Here is a 12,807-nt window from a genome sequence, read left to right on the forward strand (position 1 = left end):
TAGTCCTTAGTTACGCCTCCACGTTGGTAACTCCCCATTTTTCCCTCTACCCACTACCCAAGCGCGAATTATACCCCTATTTGTATCGGTACTACCCCATTGACACATTGTGGTTTGTGTCCCTTGATTCGCTGCTTATCAGTGATCAGCCTACCAGCGCCTCCTACCGCTTATTTGGATAAATTTTCTATCTATCCCATTTCTATCTCTGTATTATCTATCTATAATCTATCTCTATCTATCCCATATTTATCTCTCTTATCTATAGCTCTCTTTTCTATCCATATCTATCTATCTATCTATCCATTTCTATCATCTCTCTATCTATATCTCTCTGTTATCTCTCTCTGTATATGTAGCTGCTCCTGGCCCAGCAGGTGAGCGGCTGCAGTCTGCACACAGGCCCTCTCTAAGCATCTACTGCCGATCACAGCCTGTCCAGTGCTTTCTTCTCCCTGACACTGTAAACTGGCTGCAAACAATATCTTATTACAACAGCCACATAGCAGAGCAGGGAGGCCCCGGGATAATACTCAGACACAGCCGGCATCGCCGGCTCAGGTGCAGCAGCTCTGTCCACTCTCATGTCGGGAGCTGGTCTCCTCAGCGCTGGTTTATCCATGACGGACTCTTTATTAGATTGTTCCTTTAACCCTTTCCTTTCCAGGGGGCTCAGCTTAGAGGGAGCGCAGCTGAGAATACACAGACACCAAACATGAAGATCTCCCTGACTAATCAGAACGGAGAAGACAAGGAGCGGCGTGCACAGGACCGCAGCCAATCATCTCCCGGGTTACAGGCGGTGCGGCACACACTGTACACACAGCTGGAGGAGGCGATGTCTGTGTGTCGCTGTCTGCTCACGTGATCTGCTGCATCAGTGCTCGGCATGGCTGGCATGTAGTGATGCTGCTGCTGCTGCAGGGCCTGGACTGGAGAAGGGGAAGCTGCTGGGCATCCTGTCCTCCATCCTGTCCTCCCCCTCACTGGCTGCACTGGGCTGACTACTTGTACTGGTGTGACTGGTAAGTGCCTCCACCACTTTCTATTCCAATGTCCTGTTATATTAGCTCATTATATTAGTATAATAAACAGGAAGCAATTATAGGAAGAGGGTTTTTTTGTAGATGCAGATGACCATAACGATAAGCAGCATTTAGTGAGAATGACGGCGCCTACGATTGTATTAACATCCTGCTGAAATAGTTCTTATATATAAATCACACCGCGCACATTTCTGTCTTTTTTTCTACTGTTATTATTGTTTTCTTACTAATTGGTATTAGATCTCTGAAGAGGATAGTTGCATATTTAAATACCCTGAGGAGCATTGCATGGCTTATAAGTCTCCTTAATACGACTTGGTGCTCTTCAAAAGGAGAAACTTTACCCACTAGACCCCTCTCAGAGGCCTCTCACCCAGCCAAATCAGAACTACTGCTTTGCACTGATTAGGAGGCAAACGCCCTGAAACACGTGTCTGCAAATGGAGTGTCTGGTTTGGCTTTTTATTCTAAATCATGTGGCAAGGATGTTTAAAAGGAATAAGTCACCAGGATTTTGCTACCTCACCTGAGAGCAGCATAATGAAGGAAAAGAGACCCTGAATCCAAGGATGTATCAGTTTACTGGGTGCAGCAGTTGTGACACAGAGTTCTTAGATTTAGCAATGAAGCAGAACTGAGAAAGCTAATCCCGCCCACAGCAGACTCTGTATGTACATTGTCTATTGACAGCAAGCTGCTTATCATAGGAGGGGGCGTGCACTGTTCTTAGGGCAATGATAATGTCCTGAGGATAAAACCTTCATTGTAAGTAAACAGCACACAGCCTAATAAGTGACACATCGCTGAATTCAGTATCTCAGCTGCTATCTCATGCTGTCCTCAAATTACACAGTAAAAAACGGTTGACATGGTCCTTAATAGTTAATATTGCCTTTTTAAGATTGTTAACTCCAGTAGGTGGCGCTAGAGTTCCTATCTTCTTCCTCTCTGATTAAGCTATTTGCATACAGTTGGAAAAGGCTATAAACTCATTCTTTAATCAGTGTCTGTAAAGGCGTCTTCCTGCTTTTTATGATATTTATGACCTATCCAAAGTGGATCCTAGTAGTGATGAGCGAGCATGCTCATTACTCGAGATTTACGAGCATGCTCGGGTGTTTTCCGAGTTTCTTTGGCGTACTCGAGTGTTATGTTTTAGTAACTCAGTGCTCATGATTTGCAACTGTTTGACAGCTTTAATACATGTGAGGAATGCTTGTTTCTTATGCATTCCTCACATGTATTAAAACTGTCAGTCTCAAATCATGAGCACTGAGTGACTAAAACATAACACCGAGCACGCTGAAGATACTCGGCGAGCACCCGAGCATGCTCGCTGCTAGGGTTAACAGAACATACTCGCTCATCACTAGATGCTAGTGCTGGGACCCCCACTGACCACTAGAGCAAGGGCCTTTAGTACCCATTCTATTCTTCATTCCTGCAAGATGGCAGTGAATGTAGATACCTGAGCGCTGGACTTAGTTTTCATCAGTCCAAACTGCTCCTCTATTGAAATTCCTCCTTTATATTTTCTGTTTCACAGTCCATATACAGACCTCAATGCCCGGACTGGCCGCAGGTCGCCTAACCCGGACTAGGCATGTACGAGACTGTAAAATTTGGTTAGGAAATATGGACATCTGAATTCAGCCACGCTGTTGTCGTGCTGTCAGGAGACACAGAAGCCAATTTTAGTGATTGATGGGGACCCCCGCGATCAGATATTTATTACTGCAGATAGGGGACAAATGTCTTTTGTGCAACACCCCTTTAAGTCTGGGTGTGTTTCAGATTGCAAACACATTATGTGATGGTCCTTAAGCTCATGGAAATCAAAGGATGTAAATATTTATAAAGTATTCCTGTAAATGTATAAATGTCTGTACACTATGCTCTTGGGTTCAGTCCAGGACTTCAGCAGAACATGGCGCTGTCTGTGCACTTCGCTTCTGTATAAATGGGGTCTGTCAGCTCCGTTCTGCTCATTACACCATTAATAGTGCTGGGCAGGGGACTAAATCAGAAGTGTGAACATGTCTCTGTGGTGTTTGAGAGAAGTGAGAAATCAAACTTTTAATCCATATTCATATAAGGTCACAAGTGCCCCGGGGGCATTCCCAAACCTGCCAAGTGCTTAGTGTATCCTCGGTAATCTCTGCCCCACCTCATCGCCTTGATCTTGAGGGACTGCTCCAACGTTCTTCTGCTTCACGCATGTCACTGACATGAAAGAGCGGTTCATCAAGAACATGGGGAAAAGTGATAAAGAAACCCGCAGTCTCCATCCCTCTGCACCTATAACTGTCGAAGAAGACTCAAATGGACAATATGGAGTTCATTAATGCAATAGATATCGGTTATGTATAACAGTAGTGTACAAAGTTGTGGTCTTATAGCCACATTGTTAGATTATGCCACTCTCAGGGCATGCAATAAACATTAAAGGGATATTCTCATCTGAGACATTTATGCCTGATAGGTGGGAGTTCCACTTCTGAAAAGAAGGAGATGACGTGGCTGTCTCTATAGCATACATTTGGTTGTATACATCCGGCTCAGTTGTATCATTGAAAAGTCCTCTGCAGTTTGCATAAGTAATTTATTTAAATAAATATATATACAGTACAGACCAAAAGTTTGGACACACATTCTCATTTAAAGATTTTTCTGCATTTTCATGACTATGAAAATTGTACATTCACACTGAAGGCATCAAAACTATGAATTAACACATGTGGAATTATATACAGTGCCTACAAGTAGTATTCAACCCCCTGCAGATTTAGCTGGTTGACACATGCGGAATTAACTTGGCATTGTGACATTTGTACTGTAGATCAGCCTGGAAGTGGGAAATGCACTGCAGCAAATTTTTTTTTTTTTTTTTTAAAAAACGTTAAAAGTTAATTCAGAGTGTCATTTATTATTCAACCCCTCAAACCACAAGAATTCTGTTTGGTCCCCCAAAAGTATTAAGAAGTAGTTCAGGCACCAAGAATAATGAGCTTCACATGTGTGGATTAAAGATCTCTTTTGCCAGCCTTTTCTGACTATTTAAGACCCTCCCCAAACTTGTGAACAGCACTCAGACATGGTCAACATGGGAAAGACAAAGGAGCATTCCAAGGCCATCAGAGACAAGATCGTGGAGGGTCACAAGGCTGGCAAGGGGTACAAAACCCTTTCCAAGGAGTTGGGCCTACCTGTCTCCACTGTTGGGAGCATCATCCGTAAGTGGAAGGCTTATGGAACTACTGTTAGCCTTCCACGGCCAGGACAGCCTTTGAAAGTGTCCTCCCGTGCCGAGGCCAGGCTTGTCCGAAGAGTCAAGGCTAACCCAAGGACAACAAGGAAGGAGCTCCGGGAAGATCTCATGGCAGTGGGGACATTGGTTTCAGTCAATACCATAAGTAACGTACTCCACCGCAATGGTCTCCGTTCCAGACGAGCCCGTAAGGTACCTTTACTTTCAAAGCGTCATGTCAAGGCTCGTCTACAGTTTGCTCATGATCCCTTGGAGGACTCTGAGACAGACTGGTTCAAGGTTCTATGGTCTGATGAGACCAAGATCGAGATCTTTGGTGCCAACCACACACGTGACGTTTGGAGACTGGATGGCACTGCATACGACCCCAAGAATACCATCCCTACAGTCAAGCATGGTGGTGGCAGCATCATGCTGTGGGGCTGTTTCTCTGCCAAGGGGCCTGGCCATCTGGTCCGCATCCATGGGAAGATGGATAGCACGGCCTACCTGGAGATTTTGGCCAAGAACCTCCGCTCCTCCATCAAGGATCTTAAGATGGGTCATAATTTCATCTTCCAACAAGACAACGACCCAAAGCACACAGCCAAGAAAACCAAGGCCTGGTTCAAGAGGGAAAAAGTCAAGGTGTTGGAGTGGCCTAGTCAGTCTCCTGACCTTAACCCAATTGAAAACTTGTGGAAGGAGCTCAAGAATAAAGTCCACATGAGACACCCAAAGAACCTAGATAACTTGGAGGAGTGGGCCAAGATAACTCCACAGACCTGTGCTGACCTGATCAGGTCTTATAAAAGACGATTATTAGCTGTAATTGCAAACAAGGGTTATTCCACAAAATATTAAACATAGGGGTTGTATAATAATTGACCCACACTTTTATGTTTAAAATTTAATAAAATTCAACTGAGCAACATAACTTTTTGGTTTGTAAGATCTATGCTTCTGTTCATAAAACCTACTCTCGTTTGCAGTTTGAAGGCTCTAACTTATTTGCATCTTATCAAACCAGCTAAATCTGCAGGGGGTTGAATACTACTTGTAGGCACTGTACTTAACAAAAAAGTGTGAAACAACTGAAAATATGTCTTATATTCTAGGTTCTTCAAAGTAGCCACCTTTTGCTTTGATGACTGCTTTGCACACTCTTGGCATTCTCTTGATGAGCTTCAAGAGGTAGTTACCGGAAATGGTTTTCACTTCACAGGTGTGCCCTGTCAGGTTTAATAAGTGGGATTTCTTGCCTTATAAATGGGGTTGGGACCATCAGTTGTGTTGTGCAGAAGTCTGGTGAATACACAGCTGATAGTCCTACTGAATAGACTGTTAGAATTTGTATTATGGCAAGAAAAAAGCAGCTAAGTAAAGAAAAACAAGTGGCCTTCATTACTTTAAGAAATGAAGGTCAGTCAGTGCGAAAAATTGGGAAAACTTTGAAAGTGTCCCCAAGTGCAGTTGCAAAAACCATCAAGCGCAACAAAGAAACTGGCTCACATGAGGACCGCCCCAGGAAAGGAAGACCAAGAGTCACCTCTGCTTCTGAGGATAAGTTTATCCGAGTCACCAGACTCAGAAATCGCAGGTTAACAGCAGCTCAGATTAGAGACCAGGACAATGACACACAGAGTTCTAGCAGCAGACACATCTCTACAACAACTGTTAAGAGGTGACTTTGTGCAGCAGGCCTTCATGGTAAAATAGCTGCTAGGAAACCACTGCTAAGGACAGGCAACAAGCAGAAGAGACTTGTTTGGGCTAAAGAACACAAGGAATGAACATTAGACCAGTGGAAATCTGTGCTTTGGTCTGATGAGTCCAAATTTGAGATCTTTGGTTCCAACCACCGTGTCTTTGTGCGACGCAGAAAAGGTGAACGGATGGACTCTACATGCCTGGTTCCCACCGTGAAGCATGGAGGAGGAGGTGTGATGGTGTGGGGGTGCTTTGCTGGTGACATTGTTGGGGATTTATTCAAAATTGAAGGCATACTGAACCAGCATGGCTACCACAGCATCTTGCAGCGGCATGCTATTCCATCCAGTTTGCGTTTAGTTGGACCATCATTTATTTTTCAACAGGACAATGACCCCAAACACACCACCAGGCTGTGTAAGGGCTATTTGAAGAAGGAGAGTGATGGGGTGCTACGCCAGATGACCTGGCCTCCACAGTCACCAGACCTGAACCCAATCGAGATGGTTTGGGGTGAGCTGGACCGCAGAGTGAAGGCAAAAGGGCCAACAAGTGCTAAGCATCTCTGGGAACTCCTTCAAGATTGTTGGAAGACCATTTCCGGTGACTACCTCTTGAAGCTCATCAAGAGAATGCCAAGAGTGTGCAAAGCAGTCATCAAAGCAAAAGGTGGCTACTGTGAAGAACCTAAAATATAAGACATATTTTCAGTTGTTTCACACTTTTTTGTTAAGTATATAATTCCACGTGTTAATTCATAGTTTTGATGCCTTCAGTGTGAATGTACAATTTTCATAGTCATGAAAATACAGAAAATCTTTAAATGAGATGGTGTGTCCAAACTTTTGGTCTGTACTGTATATATATATATATATATATATATATATATATATATATACACATACATAAAGATATAGATATATCTATCTGTATATATAATTCATGTATAGGAGTCAGTGGTAATTTGTTAGTGCCAAATAAACTTGTATCTGCCCATAGTTCCTCCCAAAAAAATAAATTTGAATTTAATACTAAAGGTGTGCTTGCCCTATTTTTTCTTTTTTTTGTAGTATAATGTACATTGAGGTCTATGACCCCTTCAGGGCTCAGCACCCTTATCCACCCATCTTTCCCCCACAAGGTTGTAATTACGAGCTGTGCATGGTTTTCTTTCACTTCTCCATGCAGATGAGGTTGGTTTGGCACATGGAGAGGTAGGACATTAGTGATAGCAACCATCCATATTTAGGTACACCTTGACATGGTTGGATGACTTTTGCACTCTTTGAGCAAAAAACTCCAAGTACCTTACGCTTTTAACGCTTACAGCAATAGTGGAGTTCATGTATTCATTAATCGTAGTGTGCTGAAGCATCGTGTGTATATATATGTTTGCCCATAATTCCTAGTCCCATACTACACCTGCAGCCCCTAAGGCTGCGTGCCCACTATACGTTTTGTAAGCGTTTCCGGAGCGTAACTTCCGCCACGGAAATGCTTAAAAAACACTTGTTAATAGGTCTGCAAAATTCCCCAATGATAATCCACATGTGCCTTGCACATGCTGTGGAAATTTCTGCTGCAGATTATCATTGCTGAAAAATCCGCAGCACGTCCATTAATTTTGCGGAATCGCGGCGTTTTGGCCGCCATAGACTATCATTGAGCCGCATAACATCAGCATGCATACAAGTACACATGCGAATGTTATGTGATTCAATGCGTGGATGGTACCCAGGTCTGGAGAAGAGGAGACTCTCCTCCAGACCCCGGGTACCATAGTACCTGTAGTTAAAAAAGAATAATAAAAAAAAAAAACATATACCGTATTTTTTGGACCATAAGACGCACTTTTTTCCCCCCAAATTTAGGAGGAAAATGGAGGGTGCGTCTTATGGTCCGAACCATACCAGATGCTTGCGGTGGTGGTATAGCTGAATTGCAGGGCCGATGCAGCAGAGCGGTGGTGGGTTCGGCGGCGAGGTAGAGTGGATGTGCAGCACTGCGGGGGCGAGGTAGAGCGGCGGTGGGTGCACAGTGATCTACATGAAAATGGCCATTTTTCTGTGGATCACAGCATCATGAAGATGGTCGTGGCCACCGGAAAGCCGCACTGCAGCACCCACCACCGCTCTGCCGCACCGCTGCACATCCGCGGCCACGCTGCTCACTGGCCTGCGACCCGGCCCCATCCGGACCACAGGCCCCAGCCAGGCTCCAGCTCCAGCCAGGCTCCAGCCCCACCACAATCCCCAGCCTGGCTCCATCCCCACCACAGGCCCCAGCACAAGCCACAGGCCCAGGCCCCAGCACAGGACCAGGGCCCAGGCCCCACCACAGGGCCCAGGCCCCACCACAGGCACAGGCCCCACCACAGGACCAGGCCCTACCACAGGCCCCACCACAGTCCCAGGCCCCACCACAGGCCCCAGGCCCCACCTCAGGCCCCAGGCCCTACCACAGGCCCCACCACAGGCCCAGGCCCTACCACAGGCCTCAGGTCCCACCAAACGCCCAGGCCCCACCACAGGCCCAGGCCCCACCACAGGCTCTAGGCCCCACCACAGGCCCCGGCCTGCAGCATCTCACCTCTTCTGCTGCAGCCGCCAGGTTTCTGAGGGAGGGAACTGAGGGCCGTGCGATCCTGCTCTACCACCACCACACCTCCCCGCTGCTGGAGCACCGGCTTCTCCCATCCAGAGTCCACAGCATTCATCCACTTCCTCGTGTGACCCTCGCTCCAACGCCCCCCAGGTAAGATACCTATTCAGACAATAAGACGGACCCCCATCTTATAAAAAATATTTTTTTTCCTATTTTCCACCCCAAAATTTGGGGTGCGTCTTATAGTCCGAAAAATACGGTACTTACCTTCTGATGGCCCCTGTCTGCTCCCGGTTGCACTGCTGGCTCTTTGGCTGCTCGCGGTGGTGTCAAAGGACCTTCCATTACGTCATTTAGTCATGTGACACAAATTACGTCATGGAAGGTCCTTTTTAGAGCACCGCGAGCCACCGGAGAAGGAGACCGGGGGCCATCGGAAGGTGAGTATAATGTTTTTTTTATATTTTTTAACATCTTTATTCTTTTTTTTTTACTATTGATGCTGCATTTGCAGCATCGTAACTTGGTCACACTACAGTATATAAAATCCATGCCGTTTGCATGGATTTATATAGTGTGACCAAATTGTCAAGCACTTTCCAAGTGATGCTAAAATCGCTTAAAGAAGTCCTTGACAACCCGCATACAGAAATGCATGCAAAAACGCCTCACAAACGCTTCTACCTGGCAGGAAAAACGCATGTACAATCCGCATGTACAATCCGCATGCGTTTTTTCTGCCAGGGAGATGCAGAAACGCTCAGGAAAAATCTGGAGCATTTCTGCTAAGAATTTAGATCAAACCTCAACATGAAAAATGTTAATATCCAACAGCACTGGCGAGAAATGCTGACCTGTTATTCCCTGACTGAAGCTTACTCACTCAGATCTCAGCTTGGACAACACAACGCACCACAGTGCAGATTTAAAGGGGGAGATACTTCTCTTGGCACTAACGCTTTTGTTTATGCATTTTGTCATCAGTTACGTCTGATTAATATAAATGCTGTATAAGGTGACGTTCACACTTTTTTTCAGTATGTCCCATATAGAAACTGTTTGATGACAAACTGATAATAAAAAAATATTGTGATGGATCCTGTTCATGTGAGATCTCTATGGATCTGCCTATAGCACAAATAGGATCAATTGAAGAGCACTAGATCACAGTAAATATTTTAGTGCATTTATGACAAACAGTGGTGGCCAAAAGTATTGGCACCCCTGCAATTCTGTCAGATAAAACTCAGTTTCTTCCTGAAAATGAGTGCAATCACAAATTCTTTGGTATTATTATCTTCATTGAATTTGTCTTCAATGAAAAAACACAAAAAGAATTGTCCTAAAGCCAAATTGGATACAATTCCACACCAAACCTAAAAAAGGGGGTGGACAAAAGTATTGGCTCTGTTTGAAAAATCATGTGATGCTTCTCTAATTCGTGTAATTAACAGCGCCTGTAACTTACCTGTGGCACCTAACAGGTGTTGGCAATAACTAAATCACACTTGCAGCCAGTTAACATGGATTAAAGTTGACTCAACCTCTCTCCTGTGTCCTTGTGTGTACCACATTGAGCATGGAGAAAAGAAAGAAGACCAAAGAACTGTCTGAGGACTTGAGAAACCAAATTGTGAGGAAGCATGAGCAATTTCAAGGCTACAAGTCCATCTCCAAAGACCTGAATGTTCCTGTGTCTTCCGTGCGCAGTGTCATCAAGAAGTTTAAAGCCCATGGCACTGTGGCTAACCTCCCTAGATGTGGACGGAAAAGAAAAATTGACGAGAGATTTCAACGCAAGATTGTGCGGCTGGTGGATAAAGAACCTCGACTAACATCCAAACAAGTTCAAGCTGCCCTGCAGTCCGAGGGTACAACAGTGTCAACTCGTACTATCCGTCGGCGTCTGAATGAAAAGGGACTGTATGGTAGGATACCCAGGAAGACCCCACTTCTGACCCCGAGACATAAAAATGCCAGGCTGGAGTTTGCCAAAACCTACCTGAGAAAGCCTAAAACATTTTGGAAGAATGTTCTCTGGTCAGATGAGACAAAAGTAGAGCTTTTTGGGAAAAAGCATCAATATAGAGTGTACAGGAAAAAAAAGAGGCATTCAAAGAAAAGAACACGGTCCCTACAGTCAAACATGGCGGAGGTTCCCTTATGTTTTGGGGTTGCTTTGCTGCCTTTGGCACTGGACTGCTTGACTGTGTGCATGGCGTTATGAAGTCTGAAGACTACCAACAAATTTTGCAGCATAATGTAGGGCCCAGTGTGAGAAAGCTGGGTCTCCCTCAGAGGTCATGGGTCTTCCAGCAGGACAATGAACCAAAACACACTTCCAAAAGCACTATAAAATGGTTTGAGAGAAAGCACTGGAGACTTCTAAGGTGGCCAGCAATGAGTCCAGACCTGAATCCCATAGAACACCTGTGGAGAGATCTCAAAATGGCAGTTTGGAGAAGGCACCCTTCAAATATCAGGGACCTGGAGCAGTTTGCCAAAGAAGAATGGTCTATAGTTCCAGCAGAGCATTGTAAGAAACTCATTGATGGTTACCGGAAGCGGTTGTTCGCAGTTATTTTGGCTAAAGGTTGTGCAACCAAGTATTAGGCTGAGGGTGCCAATACTTTTGTCTGGCCCATTTTTGGAGTTTTGTGTGAAATGATCAATGATTTCATTTTTGCTTCATTCTCTTTTGTGTTTTTTCCTTGCAAGCAAATTAAATGAATATAATAATACCAAAGAATTTGTGCTTGCAATCATTTTCAGGAAGAAACTGAGTATTATCTGACAGAATTGCAGGGGTGCCAATACTTTTGGCCACCACTGTATTTACTGAGTTCCCTGACTACGTCCTGCTGCTTAGAGATCTTATACTCTGGCTTCTTCGCTTCTAGCTGTGAGCTACACAGCAAAACACATTTTCAAAACAGGAAATTGTTACATCAATATATTGTTGTAGACACCATGGGCTGTTTACCCCTTGCAACTCTCAATCAGTGTGGTTCATCTCACATATATTGTGAATTTCATTCTAACCATGACTTGCAAGATTTAGGAAACCACCAAGGTGCAAACACTCCATATGTGCAAGAAAAATTCTCACTTCTGTGAAAGGGGTTTTCCACCCTAGTGCAGACTTTCTGCAAGCAGTGCAGCCGGCTATATTCTGGCAGCGGGTAACATACACTGTGTTGGGGTTCGCCTCTGCTAGCCGGTCCGAGTGGTCATAACGTGACTGCCTGCATGAGATTGTTCTATTGAGAGAAGCGGATGAGAATCTAGTCGGCACGTAACCGCAAGTGGGAAAAGCCCAAATGAACTTGCCATCCACACCTTTTCAGTTGTGCAGTTTCTCTTCATCAGCATTGTGCTAGCACTATAGTTTCTGGAACTGCCTTTCCCCTCACATCCCATCATGCATTGGTTTTGCTATTGTATGATGTCTTGCCTCTCTAATCTGACTGGAGAGCTGGAGCAGAGTGATATATACCCTCCCCTACTTCCTGTAATCAGTGGTGTAACTAGAGTCCAATGGGCCCTGGTGCAAAATTTGGACCTGGGCTCCACTTGCATATTGGTTAGATGTATGGGCTCTTGTAGCGTTCTAAATCCTATAAAGACATATGTGTTCACCCCCCCATGTTGTGATGTCCACCATCCTGACCCCTTCCTATATTAATGCGCCTCATTCTTGCCCCTTCCTGTAATAATATCCCCATCCTGGCCCCTTCCTGTAATAGTGTCCTCATCCAAGTCCTTTCCTGTTATAATATCTCCCATCCTGGGCCCCTTCCTGTAATAATGTCCACATTATAGCCCCTTCCTGTAATAATGTCCCCCATCCTGGCTCCTTTCTGTAGTAATAGCCCCCATCCTGGGCCCCTTCCTGGAATAATGTCCGCTATCCTGGGCCTCTTATTGCTATAATGTCCCCCAACCTGGGCCCCTACCTGGTATAACATCCCCCGTCCTGAGCCCCTTCCTGGTATAATGTTCCCCATTTGGGGCTCCTTTCAGTAATTATTTCCTCTGTTCTGCTGCTCTTCTCCAACACATTTAAAAAAGAAATAAATGATTCTTCTTACCCTTACATTGTCTATCAAATGAGATTATGCTGTCTGATAGTACAGTGACAATTTAACACAGGATTGGGCACCAAAAAGGGGAGAAATATTAGAATATATAGGATTAATC

The 12,807-nt window shown here is 44.8% G+C and overlaps 1 protein-coding gene across 1 annotated transcript in view; it reads left to right on the forward strand.

Annotated features, from left to right (window-relative positions):
• The first annotated feature begins 702 nt into the window (after positions 1 to 702).
• The window catches only part of ORAI2 (ORAI calcium release-activated calcium modulator 2), a 44,186-nt gene continuing 32,081 nt past the window's right edge, over positions 703 to 12,807 (forward strand). Inside the window, exon 1 of the mRNA XM_073670765.1 lies at positions 703 to 1,025. The gene's annotated coding sequence lies outside the window, so the exon portion shown is untranslated. The remainder of the gene's footprint in view (positions 1,026 to 12,807) is intronic.

Source organism: Phyllobates terribilis, unplaced genomic scaffold, assembly GCF_046119375.1.
Source record: "Phyllobates terribilis strain yellow unplaced genomic scaffold, ASM4611937v1 Scaffold_2__4_contigs__length_985480577, whole genome shotgun sequence".
NCBI classification, from domain to species: domain Eukaryota; kingdom Metazoa; phylum Chordata; class Amphibia; order Anura; family Dendrobatidae; genus Phyllobates; species Phyllobates terribilis.